This window comes from Schistocerca americana, chromosome 7, assembly GCF_021461395.2.
Source record: "Schistocerca americana isolate TAMUIC-IGC-003095 chromosome 7, iqSchAmer2.1, whole genome shotgun sequence".
Taxonomy (NCBI): Eukaryota; Metazoa; Arthropoda; class Insecta; order Orthoptera; family Acrididae; genus Schistocerca; species Schistocerca americana.
In genome coordinates, this window is record NC_060125.1 from 361,232,751 (window position 1) to 361,246,068 (window position 13,318).

The 13,318-nt window shown below is 41.7% G+C and overlaps 1 protein-coding gene across 3 annotated transcripts in view; it reads left to right on the top strand.

Moving 5' to 3' along the window:
• LOC124621883 (importin-11) overlaps positions 1-13,318 on the top strand; it is a 174,016-nt gene that overhangs the window by 78,533 nt on the left and 82,165 nt on the right. The gene's annotated exons all lie outside the window — the stretch shown is intronic.

A 13,318-nucleotide genomic window follows, 5' to 3' on the forward strand; every position in this document is an offset into this window, starting at 1 on the left:
AAAATAGACGACGACAACAACGCCCCCCCCCCCCCCCCCCCCCCCACACACACACACACACACACACACAGTCTCTGGCAACTGAAGCCAGACTGGCGGTCGTGTTTTCGACAAAGGCCTTGTTGGCCATAAGCTCATTTTCTGAGTGTCTTTTTGTTGTTCCTATCTGTGACTCAGCATCTCTGTTCTATGGTGAGTAGCAACTATCCTTCTCACAATATTGTTACATTCCATCCCATATTTTCCAATATTTGAGACGAAGTTTTTTTTACGTATCATTCATAATTTTGTATCACATAATTGATCTTCCCTCAGATATGGAACTTTGTTATAATATTCTCTTGAAGGATACATAGCATTGATAACATTTGTGAGTGAGATATGAGCACTAATATTTCAACAGGAAAAACTGAGTTTCTAGCATTTGTAGACTTAGAGGAAGCTTTTGACAATGTTGACTGGAATAATCATCTTTCAAATTCTAAAGGTGGCAGGGGTAAAATATAGGGAGCGAAAGGCTATTTACAATTTGTACAGAAACCAGATGGCATTTATAAGAGTCGAGGGGCATGAAAGGGAAGCAGTGCTTGGGAAGGGAGTGAGACAGGGTTGTAGCCTTTCCCCGATGTTATTCAATCTGTATATTGAGCAAGCAGTAAAGGAAACAAAAGAAAAATTCGGAGTAGGTATTAAAATCCAGGGAGAAGAAATAAAAACTTTGAAGTTCGCCGATGACATTGTAATTCTGTCAGAGACAGCAAAGGACTTGGAAGAGCAGTTGAATGGAATGGACAGTGTCTTGAAAGCAGGATATAATATGAACATCAACAAAAGCAAAACAAGGATAATGGGATGTAGTTGAATTAAGTCGGGTGATGCTGAGGGAATTAGATTAGGAAATGAGGCACTTAAAGTAGTAAAGGAGTTTTGCTATTTGGGGAGCAAAATAACTGATGATGGTCGAAGTAGAGAGGATATAAAATGTAGGCTGGCAATGGCAAGGAAAGCGTTCTGAAGAAGAGAAATTTGTTAACATCGAGTATAGATTTAAGTGTCAGGAAGTCGTTTCTGAAAGCATTTGTATGGAGTGTAGCCATGTATGGAAGTGAAACATGGACAATAAATAGTTTGGACAAGAAGAGAATAGGAGCTTTCGAAATGTGGTGCTACAGAAGAATGTTGAAGATTAGGTGGGTAGATCACGCAACTAATGAGGAGGTATTGAATAGGATTGGGGAGAAGATAAGTTTGTGGCACATCTTGACTAGAAGGGATCGGTTGGTAGGACATGTTCTGAGACATCGAGGGATCACCAGTTTAGTATTGGAGGGCAGCGTGGAGGGTAAAAATCGCAGAGGGAGACCAAGAGATGAATGCACTAAGCAGATTCAGAAGGATGTAGGTTGCAGTAGGTACTGGGAGATGAAGGTGCTTGCACATGATAGATCAGCATGGAGAGCTGCATCAAACCAGTCTCAGGACTGAAGACCACAACAACAACAACCATTAAGTGTGTTTCCTAGCTGTTTAAGAAGATTAGGAAATAGACTGTAATGGTGGTTTGTAATTTAACAGAAATTGACTGACTTGTGCAGCAATGTATGGGTAGATTTCTGTAACCCGTATCATGTTGTATGCAAAATCCCACGTAACTTAATACGTAGTCTATGAAAAGGACAAATCCAGACTGTAGACCTAATGTAATTTCGATTGATGTAAGAACACTAACTTATAGTCACTGTGAACTATGTTTCAACTTAAGTCAAGTGGTTAGGGCCAGCCATTAGCCAGTTTCAGTTTTTCTTAAACTCCACACCCTCTCTGTGTTTCATGTTGCATAGGTATGTATAGAGCCTTGTCAAGTGTGGCTGACTACACACTGACAACCGATCAATTTATCACGAAGTTATTTTATTCAAGCTACACTAGATTGACGTTTCATAGCCTCACAAATTTGCCCTTCTTAATTCAGTGTTGCACTCACTTATGAGAGTTCAGGGCTTAATGATGATGAAGTGTGTAAAAGAGGCAGTTTTTAGATAATGAGTAGAGCTGAGACAACCTTAATCAAAGAAAAATAATAGTTATTGAGCTCACAAAAAAATCAATCTAAACATTGTTCGTTAGACATGGCTATTTTGGTTTCATCATCCACAATTTTCATGTAGTATTTTCTGAAATATTTTTAGATTTATGAATAGATCTCTGTAGACTGTGTTCTGTAGTTGCTAGTAATACTAAATCATCAATGAAAATTAATGCAATAACTTGCAGAAGTTAATAATGTAAGGAAAAAATAGATTGCTACTTATTGCAAAGATGACTCGGTAAGTTGCAGACAGGCACAACGAAAAGACACTCATTAGTTTTCAGCCACAACCTTCATCAGAAAAGAAGACAAAATACACACATACATTCATTCACGCACACAAGCACACCTCACATGAGCTCCATCTCCAGCATCTCAGACCAGAATGCCATTCTGTGTGTGAATGAATGTCATGCCTGTCTATAACTTAATGCGTCATCTTTATAGTAAGTAGCTATGTAACTTTTTCCTTACATTGTTGATATTCCAACCTGAGTTTCCATTGTTTAAGTGTGGTTTTTAGGAACCATATTTTTTTGACCTGAAGTCTAATTCTCTATTATAGCATTCATGTAGATCTTGAAGAGAAGGCGAGATAGTTCTCATCTTTCCTTGACCAGTGTAAAAATCTGTTTTGAACTTGATAATTAATCCTCAGCTCTAACTGTGATAGGGCTTTGGTGTGTGTACTATTAGTATATAAAATTATGTGCGTTGGAGTGTCAACTTGTAGTAGTATTGTTAGTTAACCAATTATTGGCATGTTCCATGGATTGTAACTGCAACCTGTCTGATAGAGAATGAATACGTTTTATGATGTTAGTGCTGACCATTTACGTAATTTCTTAAGATTTTCCTTTTCCCTCCCCACTTTTTTACATGCGTACAATGTTTCATACTTCCCCATGTCCACACTCTCCCCCCTTCCCCCTTGTACGCTCCCTCTGTCTCCCTTTCTCCCTCCTTTTCTGAGTCATCAGTCTTCTGACTGGTTTGATGCAGCCCGCCACAAATTCCTCTCTTATGCCAACCTCTTCATCCCTGGATTTTAATTCCACTTCTGAACCTTTCTTTTATTTCCATCATTGCTTCTTAAATGTACAGATTGCACTTGCAACCTACGTTCTCATTTTTTTTGCTGGATGTATTCCAGTCTCTGTCTTCCTCTACAGCTTTTTTCCCTCTACACCACCCTCTACCACCATATGAAGTCATTCTCTGGTGTCTTAACAGAGGTCCTATCATCCTGTCCCTTCTCCTTGTCATTGTTTTCCACAAATTCCTTTCCTCCCTGATTCTGCGCAGAATCTCATCATTCCTTATCTTACCAGTCCACGTAATTTTCCAAATTCGTCTGTAGCACCGCATCTCAAATGCTTCAATTCTCTTCTTTCTGTTTTTCCCACAGTCCATGTTTTACTACCATACAATACTGTGCTCCAAACATACACTCTCAGAAATTTCTTCCTCAGATTAAGGTCAATGTTGATGCCAGTAGACTTCTCTTGGCCAGGAATGTCCTTTTTGCCAATGCTAGTCTGCTATTAATGTCATCCTTGCTCTGTCCGTCATTGGTTATTTTACTGCCTAGGTAGCAGAATTCCTTAATTTCATCTACTTCATGATCATCAATCTTGATTTTAAGTTTCTTGCTGTTCTCATTTCTGCTACTTCTGATTACTTTAGTCTTTCTTCGATTTACTCTCAGTCCATATTCTGTACTCATTAGACTGTTCAGTCCATTCAGCAGCTCCTGTAATTTGCCTTCATTTTCACTCAGGATAGCAATGGCATCAGCGAATTGTACCATTGATATCTTTTCACCCTGAATTTTAAATCGCTCCTGGACCTTTCTTTTATTTCCACCATTGCTTCTTCAATGTACAGATTGCACTGTAAGGGTGAAAGACTAGATCCCTATCTTACACTCTTTTTAATCAGAGTACATCGTTCTTGGTCGTACACTATTATTATTCCCTCTTGGCTCTTGGTACATATTGTATATTTCCCTCTCTCCCTATAATTTACCCTTATTTTTCTCAGAATTTCAAAATCTTGCACCATTTTACATTGTTCAATGTTTCTTCTAGGTCGACAAATCCTATGAGCGTGTCTTGATTTTTCTTTCGTCTTACTTCGATTATCAACTGCAACATCAGAATTGCCTCTCTGCTGCCTTTACCTTTTTAAACCCAAACTGATGTAACACATTCTAAATTGTGTTTTCCATTCTTCTGTATATTACTCTTGTCAGCAACTTGAATGCATCAGCTGTTAAGCTGATTGTGTAATAATTCTCGCTATTGTTAGCTCATGTGGTCTTCAGAATCGTCATGATGGTATTTTTTCCGAAAGTCAAATGGTATGTCACCAGACTCGCACATTCTATGCACCAAAGCTAAATAGTCGTTTTGTTGCCAATTCCCCCAACAATTCCAGAAATTTTGGTGGAATGTTATTTATATCTTGTGCCTTACTTGATCTTAAGTCCTCCATAGCTCTCATAAGTTCTGATTCTGATACTGGATCCCCTATTTCTTCCTTATAAACCCCTGTCTCTTCTTCTATCACATCAGACAAATCTCCCCCTCATAAAGGCCTTCAGTGTACTCTTTCCACGTATCTGCTCTCTCCTCTGCATTTAACAGTGGAATTCCCATTGCACTATTATTGTTACGGCCTTTGCTTTTAATTCCACTGAAAGTTGCTTTGACTTTCATATATGCTCCCCTCTACATTTCGCAAAGACAACCTGTGTTTCATTATGAGATACTGTATGTTTCTCCACCAGGGGTTTCATCAAAAGTCCTTCTTGCAACATGATCTCTGCTTCGTCATTTGTGTGATGGATGTTCTAATGCAAAAGAAGATGCTTAGAACAAACTGTGGAAGTTGTGTGGTCATCGTGTGATGACCCGCAAGAGTAGGCTAGTGGTTTTACTCTCTCCTCCCTGTGAGGAATTCGGACCCTGAATTTAATGCTGTGATGATATGTAGAACTGTATGAGCAATGATGGTTTTTTTTCCTGTCCCAGTTCACATTGGGAATACTTTCACTTTTTATGCTATGTATTTACGCTGAGTGTATCTTTGTATTACAGTCTCTTCTACCAGGTTATGCTTGTATACTGTGACTAGTCTCCTGACTGGGCAGGTACTGATTTTTGATGACAAGGATACACATGGTTTACGACATTTGCTAAGCTACAATGTGGACGCAGAAGGTGACCATGTTAAAGGCAAAAAGAACCATGGCATGGTGCTGGTAGTAGTCTCAATACTGGTGGATGTTTCGGAAAATTGTTCCATGTTGTTGTCACGGTTTTGAGCTGTTATCACCTTGTCCAGGGAAGTGAGCAGGGTAGGACATAGGGCAATGTTTAGAAGAGTCAGCAGGTAAAATCTCGAATGGCAGATCCAGTAACTACAGCAGAGAATACATAACATTCAGCATCATAGTCTTTTTTATTGCTGTGGGTAGCTGGAACGATGGGCCAAAAATGTCACATTAAGTGCCATTTAGTTATCAGTCCACTACCCAATAGTTCTACCTGTTCAGTCCTAGGTTGTGCTGTTTTCTGTTCTTGTCATCTCTCCTAGAACTAGAGATGGAATGGGCTAGTTAACATTACCCATTCCCCCCACATGTACTTTGTGTGATGATAACTGTACCATACATTCTTAATTAATTGTGACTTGAAATTTTGATCAATGCTCTGTTAGTACTTCCAAGATTTCAAACTTACATACCACATCTTAGCCTGTGCTAGTGTTTCAGCCTGCTAATTTATAATGGCAGTCATCATCGGGTAAAATGAGGAGTGATGGTATATAATTTTTGCATTCATATGTGAAAGAAATTATACTGCTGACAATCAACAGCTGTACAAAGTAATTCAAAATTAATTCGTTGAATGTGAATTCTCTGACTTCAGCTGTATTAGGTATTGATCTACTACCCAATATTGACATATGAATGTTTGTGCCGTACAGTAATCAAACCCTCATTTCCTTGTTATCATGAGTAGTCACCTTAACCACTTCGGCTATCCATGCACACTTCCTGGGCAAACCCAAACTTCCATATGTCACGCTGCCTACATACACTATGTGATCAAAACTATCAGGACACCTGGCTGAAAATGTCTTATAAGTTTGTGGCACCCTCCATCAGTAATACTGGAATTCAATATGGTGTTGGCCCACCCTTAGACTTGATGACAGCTTCCACTCTCGCAGGCATATGTTCAATCAGGTGCTGGAAGGTTTCTTGGGGAACGGCAGCGTATTCTTCATGGAGTGCTGAACTGAGGAGAGGTATCGGGTGTTGGTCGGTGACTCCTGGCACGAAGCCAATGTCCCAAAATATCCCAAAGGTGTTCTTTAGGATTCAGGTCAGGACTCTATGCAGGCCAGTCTATTACAGGAATGTTATTGTCGTGTAACCACTCCTGCACAAGCTGTGCATTACGAACAGGTGCTCGATCGTGTTGGAAGGTGCAGTCGCCATCCCCGAATTGCTTTTCAACAGTGGGGAGCATGAAGGTGCCTAAACCATCAATGTAGGCATGTGCTGTGATAGTGAAATGTAAAACAACAAGGGGTGCAAGCCCGCCCGCCCCCCCCCCCCCCCCCCCCCCCCATGAAACACATGACCACATACGCCACTGCCTCCGAATTTTACCACTGACAGATGATGTTCACTGGGCATTCGCCATACACACACCCTGCCATCGGATCGCCACATTGTGTACTGTGGATCGTCACTCCACACAGTGTTTTTCCACTGTTCAATCGTCCAATGTGTATGTCCCTTTTGGCCAAGCAAGGTGTCGTTTGTCATTTACCAGAGTGATGTGTGGCTTATGAGCAGCTGCTCGACCATGAAATCCAAGTTTTCTCACCTCCCACCTAACTGTCATAGTACTTGCAGTGGATACTGATGCAGTTTGGAATTCCTATGTAATTGTCTGGATAGGTGTCTGCCTATTACACATTATGACCATCTTCAACTGCCAGCAGCTTCTGTCAGTGAGCAGACTAGGTCGGCCTGTATGCTTCTGTGCTGTACGTGTCCCTTCATGTTTCCACTTCACTATCATGTCAGTAACAGTGGACCTAGGAATTTTTAGGAGTGTGGAAATCTTGCGTACAGACGTATGACACAAGTGACACCCAATCACCTGACCACATTTGAAGTCTGAGAGTTCCACAGAGCACCCCATTCTGCTCTTTCTCATGATGTCTAATGACTACTGAGGTCTCTGATATGGCGTACCTTGGCAGTAGGTGCAGCACAATGCACCTAATATGAGAAACGTATGTATTTTGGGGTGTCCAGATACTTTTGATCACATAGTGTACTCATATTGTAGCCTGCTGAATTCATCACCTAATACACACAACTTAACTTGGCTTCAGACGTTCATGTAACTATTACAATGCTTGGCAGGCACACAATTATAACAACGTTCAGCTCTATTCCTTATTGTCTCATTTTCACTGTTGCAGAAATCCAAGTAGTGTTGGCAGGCATTGATGATGATTCGGTGGACTACGATAAAGGATGTAGATAGTGTGATGTAGGAAGTTTGTGTTGGTCTGGGGAGCATGCACAATTATCCAAAGTGGTTATGGTGACCGTTCACAACAAGCAGGAAATGCGCGTTCGAGTCCTGGTCCAGCACAAATTTTCACATTCTAAAGTAGAAAACACATACACACATTCATGCAAGCACAATTCACACGTGCATGACCACTGTCTAAGGCCACTGAAGCCAGACTGTGAGCAACAAGCCCGATGAGACAAGCATGAGCAACAAGCCCAATGAGACAAGCAGTCCAAGGGTGGTGGGAGGGAGGAGTGATAACAGGGTAGGGACGGGGGAGGATGTAGTGCTGCTTGTGGGAGCATGTAGTAACGTGGTGGGGACAGGTTAACACTGCTAGGTGTTGTCAGGTTGGGGGGGGGGGGGGGGGGGGGGGGGCTGCAGGAAAGAAGTAGGGGAGGGGAAAAAGACTTGTGTTGTGTCCTCACAAGTGGATGCAACAAGGGCTTAGGCACAGTTCTAGTACAGAATTCCATGGTTGCAGTTTGTAGCGGAGAGACTTATTATAGAAATGGAGTAGAGAGACTTAGTATACAAATGGAGCAACCTACAGCCATCACAAGTATTTACTACAGTTGCTGATAGTGTGGCCCCTGTGACAGACATAATCTCATTGACATTCTATTCCGTAATGCTTTGTTATCTGTCCACAAGCACATCCAATGAGTTGCTATATGCCTTTAGGTAAGTATCATAGTGCAATAAAATGTATATATGTGTGTCACTACTTTGTTTGCACTGTCACAGTCCCCTCCGTCCACCTCGGAGCACCTAAACCTAATACAACATGTGTGAGCCATTCTACCCAGACGTCCCGTACGCGTCAACTAGTGGGTGTGTTGGTGAAAAGAAGGCTGCGTATTACTGGCATGGGAGCAGAGAAGGGAGAGATGGGTGAAGGATGAGTGCAGTGGTGTTAGGGAACCATACGATATATTGCAGGGAAAGTTCCCATCTGTGCAATTCAGCAACTTCAGGAACTTTCCCTGTAATGCTCCCGACCCCGCAGTGTTCCCGACCCTGACATTTGTCATCCCTGTCTTCACCCACCTGTCCCCTTCACTGCTTCCTCTCCACATTCCAATAAATACAGCCTTCTATTCCACCAATGCACACACTAATCTTCTTCATCTCCTATAATTCTCTCCTTTCCCCACCACATCCCTGCATGCTCCCACAAGCAGCCCCATGCCCTCCCCCACCTTTACCCTGCTATTCCTCCTCCTTCCCAGCCCAGCCTCCTCCTCACTCGTTACCCATGGATTGCTTTCCTGTGAAGTGGGGTTGCTTGCAGTCTCGTTCAACTCACTCACTGCACATGTGGTCCACAGTTCTTTTCATATTGCTTTATATCCTGATTTTGCATTTTCCACTAGTAGTTATCAAAGACCCAACACATTGTGATCCTATGTCTTCTGTGATCTGCTAACAGAAAACTATTTGCTTGCCCTCAATACCTCAGTACACAGAACAACTGGTACAACTATTTGCAGACCCCACTTGGTTTGCTTACATAATAGACTGTTGACAGTCATTATAAGCAGCTTGTGTCTTTCGGCGTTAGGTTGACAAAATGCTTACGTGCTATACTGCGCACACTTTATAGCTTCGGCTGTGCACGTTACATTTGGTTGATGTAAAACCTGAAAATCAGATGTATCGAACTCGAGTGCCCACAATGTTAAATAGCTGCATGGATTTTTCAAACTTAGTGATCACTTTAATGGTGCCAGTTCTTTTACAGGCTAAAGACACCTTTCTCACAAATAGCAGCAGAAGTAAGTTTTGCCATAAATAAGACCCAATATCTCCCTGTTCATGGTGGCATAATTTCTCTCTACTTTTTTCAGATGCTATATTAGCTAAATGATGTTCATCCCATTAATCTTTTGACATAAAACACTCCCAAATGCCTGATTACTCATGTTGTAAGCTTAAAAGCTCCTTCATACTCCACTCCCTTCTTGAGCAAATACGTGAATGGCCACACTATTCAGCGAGCAAATGACTGCAATTCCATGTCTGTGTGAAATCTTGGGAAATTTTGTATGGCCTCTACGATCTGAGGCTTCTCAGACTCCAGCTGAGCTGATTACATGTCCCAAATACTGTACCGTCTCTATCATGAAATTACTCCTCCACACTCAGCATGAGATGCTCTGCACACATTGTTTTGAATACTCTGGTATGTCTTTTGAAAACATAATGATGTCTTTCAAATAAACTATACATTGTTTCAGTTTTAATTTTTGCAAGAACTTGGTTCTTATTTTTCTGAACACCATGGCCAGTAATTCCCATAGGAACACTTCTCATGCCCTTTGCTCTGCTAAATGTAAGAGGACTTCATTAACAATGTCACTGTCCAGCTGCTTGTAGACACTAACACTGAGCTTCTGAATTCTCTCTACGAAACACTCTGTTGATTCTCCGTCCTTCTAGTAACCTCTTATGCAACTGTGCCCTGTAGTATGTGCAAGCATTCCCCCCCCCCCCCCCCCCGCCCCCCCCGCCCCCCTGACAGACCTTCCCTGATGTCCTCAAATATATGCCATCCCCTCCGCTTTCTCACAACACACGACGTAAGATTTAACATTGTCTGTCAATCATAATTGGGTCATCCGGAACAGTTTATCTTCCTACCAACATCCCAGATTCGTGGTTGTCAGCAGGTTCTCTACAAATGCCAGAAAGTTCTCTCCCAATCAATAAGGTATCTTAATCATCTTGCCTTTCAGATAAACTTAGGCCTACTTTTTTGGCCAAACAATGTATTTATGACAATTAGCTGATTGCATAGTGCAAAACAAAAAATCTTTGATTCCTTCAGTTGGCATTTAAACTCAGATTTTTAGTTGTATACACTCTACTTACTGTCGTCCATAATTCTATCCCACCTTCAACCTCAAATTTATAATCAGTGATTCAAGAATCAGTTTCTTTTGGAACACAAGAATTATCCCTTCTTTTGGTCTACTTTTTTCTTTCATACCTGAATAAACTGTAGGTAGTTTTGTTTCTTGTGGTGTGCCTTATACACTCATTTCTGTGTTTCACAAGTTCTAAATTTTGATCTAATTATTGCAGCAGCTGAAAAATCATATAATTAAGTATATTAGTCAATCTACACTCATACTCATAAATTAAGGATAATGCTGATACATGGTGAAACAACTCTCTGGTGGTCAGTTTGCGGGTTTTAAATCACCTCAAAGTAGGACCGTGCGGTGCATTTGACCTGTGGTCGTCGCACAGTTGTGCTGGTAGCCGTCCACATATGCAGAGGTGTGTTGGTGCATGTCAGAGTATGGTGCAGTGAGTAAGTGTGCAGACATTTTCAGACATGCTAATGGTGACTTGTGTGTTGAAAATGGCTCAAAGAACACACATTGATGACGTTATGAGTAGTAGGTGGCTGGAGGCTGGTCAAACACAGTAGGTCGTTGCACAGGCCCACCGTGTGCCACTTAGTGTAATCTAAGATAATGGCACTGATTCTAGCCGACAGGAAATGTGTCCAGGCACTACAGTACAGGATGTCCAGAGTGTACAACACCACAAGAAGACCGATATCTCACCATCATTGCCTACAGACAGCCACGGAGTACTGCAGGTAGCCTTGCTCGGACCTTACCACAGCCACTGGAACAGTCGTCTCCAGTCGCACAGTCTACAGATGACTGAACAGACATGGTTTATTCGCCAGCAGACCTGCAAGGTGTATTCCACAGACCCTGGTCACAGGAGAGCCGTAAAGCCTGGTGTCAAGAACACCGTACATGGTCATTGGAACAGTGGTCCCAGGTTATGATCATGGACGAGCCCAGGTATAGTTTGAACAGTGATTATCGCCGGGTTTTCACCTGCATGAACCAGGAACCAGATACCAACCTCTTCATGTCCTTGAAAGGGATCTGTATGGAGGTCATGGTTTGATGGTGTGGGGTGGGACTATGATTGGTGCACTTACACCCCTGCATGTCTTTGACCAGAAGTACTGTTACAGGGCAGGTGTATCGGACGTCATTTTGCACCAGTATGGTCCACCTTTTCAGGGGTGCAGTGGGTCCCACCTTCCTCCTGATGGATGATAACGCACGGCCCTACCAACCTGCCATCGTGGAGCAGTACCCTTCAGACCTAAACCCCACCAAGCACATCTGGGATGCTCTCGGTCGATGTATCACTGCACGTCTTCAAACCCTATGACACTTCAGGAGCTCCAACAGCACTGGTGCAAAAGTGGGAGGCTATACCCCAGCAGCTGCTTGACCACCTGATCCAGAGTATGCCAACCCGTTGTGCGGGCTGTGTACATGTGCATGGTGATCATATCCCATATTGACGTCGGGGTACATGCGCAGGAAACAGTGGCGTTTTGTAGCACATGTGTTTCGGGATGGTTTTCTTAACTTCTTAACTTATCACCAATACCGTGGACTTACAGATCTGTGTCACGTGTGTTCCCTGTGTGCCTATGCTGTTAGCACCAGTTTTGTGTAGTGCCGCGTTGTGTGGCACCACATTCTGCAATTATCCTTAATTTATGAGCATGAGTGTAGATGACTTTATTTGAAAAAATTCGCAATGATAACAAATTCCTTTAGGAAACCTATTACTTGAATTGATAAAAATATAAAATTCTGGAGAAAGAACAGTCTTGATTGTACAAAATGATCAAGACTGTTCCATATATTTTATTACTAGTTCATTGCAGTTGCTGCTGTTCCCATTATGTTTATAGTGGAAATGCTAGAGCTTTCATTGACATGTCTTATTGAGATCCATGTCTTCTGCAAACCATCACAAGATGAAACCAGGTTGTATCAGTGATATGGAGTAGAACAAGCATCCATCACCTTTACAACTGCTTGTATCAAATTTTGACAACCATCTAAACTGAGTGACGTCAGTTTGTTATTGATTTAAAAAAAACTACTGTCTGTATTCATCAGCTTTCTAAATATTACTGAATGTTTATTGTTGCCTCCTTCTTCCAAAAGGCTAAACCTCGTCTCTGCACCACAGCTTCCAATCCTCAGCAGTCCTCTTCATCCCCATCAATGAAGAACTTCCCATCACCCTGATCATATTTGTTAAACAGCATGTTGTCAGTCATCCCCTCATTTTCTTCCCAACAGGCTGGCCTTCAGAAATGTTTTGCAAAAGAATATCATATTTAACCAAGTGTCCAGTGAGTTATGTTTGGCCTATAAACTTTCAGTAGTCCTTTCTTCTGTCCTGTTTCATTTATTGTGGCTAATGAAGATTAGTTTGAAGGTAAATAATGATATTTTGTTTGTATCTTCTGTTTTCATTTCTTTGTAATTCAATTCATTGAACTTTTTTGATGCACCAGTCCCATCCTCAGTAGTTGAATATTCTATAATTTCCATTTATTTGATGCCAATGGGGCTCAAAGTTCCTTTGAAATCCACGAAGAATCTTTCCTTCATTGCCAAAGCTGAGGTAGCTTGTCTCTGATCTTTGATTCAGTGGAAAAAGCATGCAAATAATCAAGAAAATTGTTCTGCTATAAAAATTATTACCATGGCCAAGGTATTGGTAAAATCCACTGCATGCTAAAAACACATTCCTGTCACAGCCTTTTCAACTTATT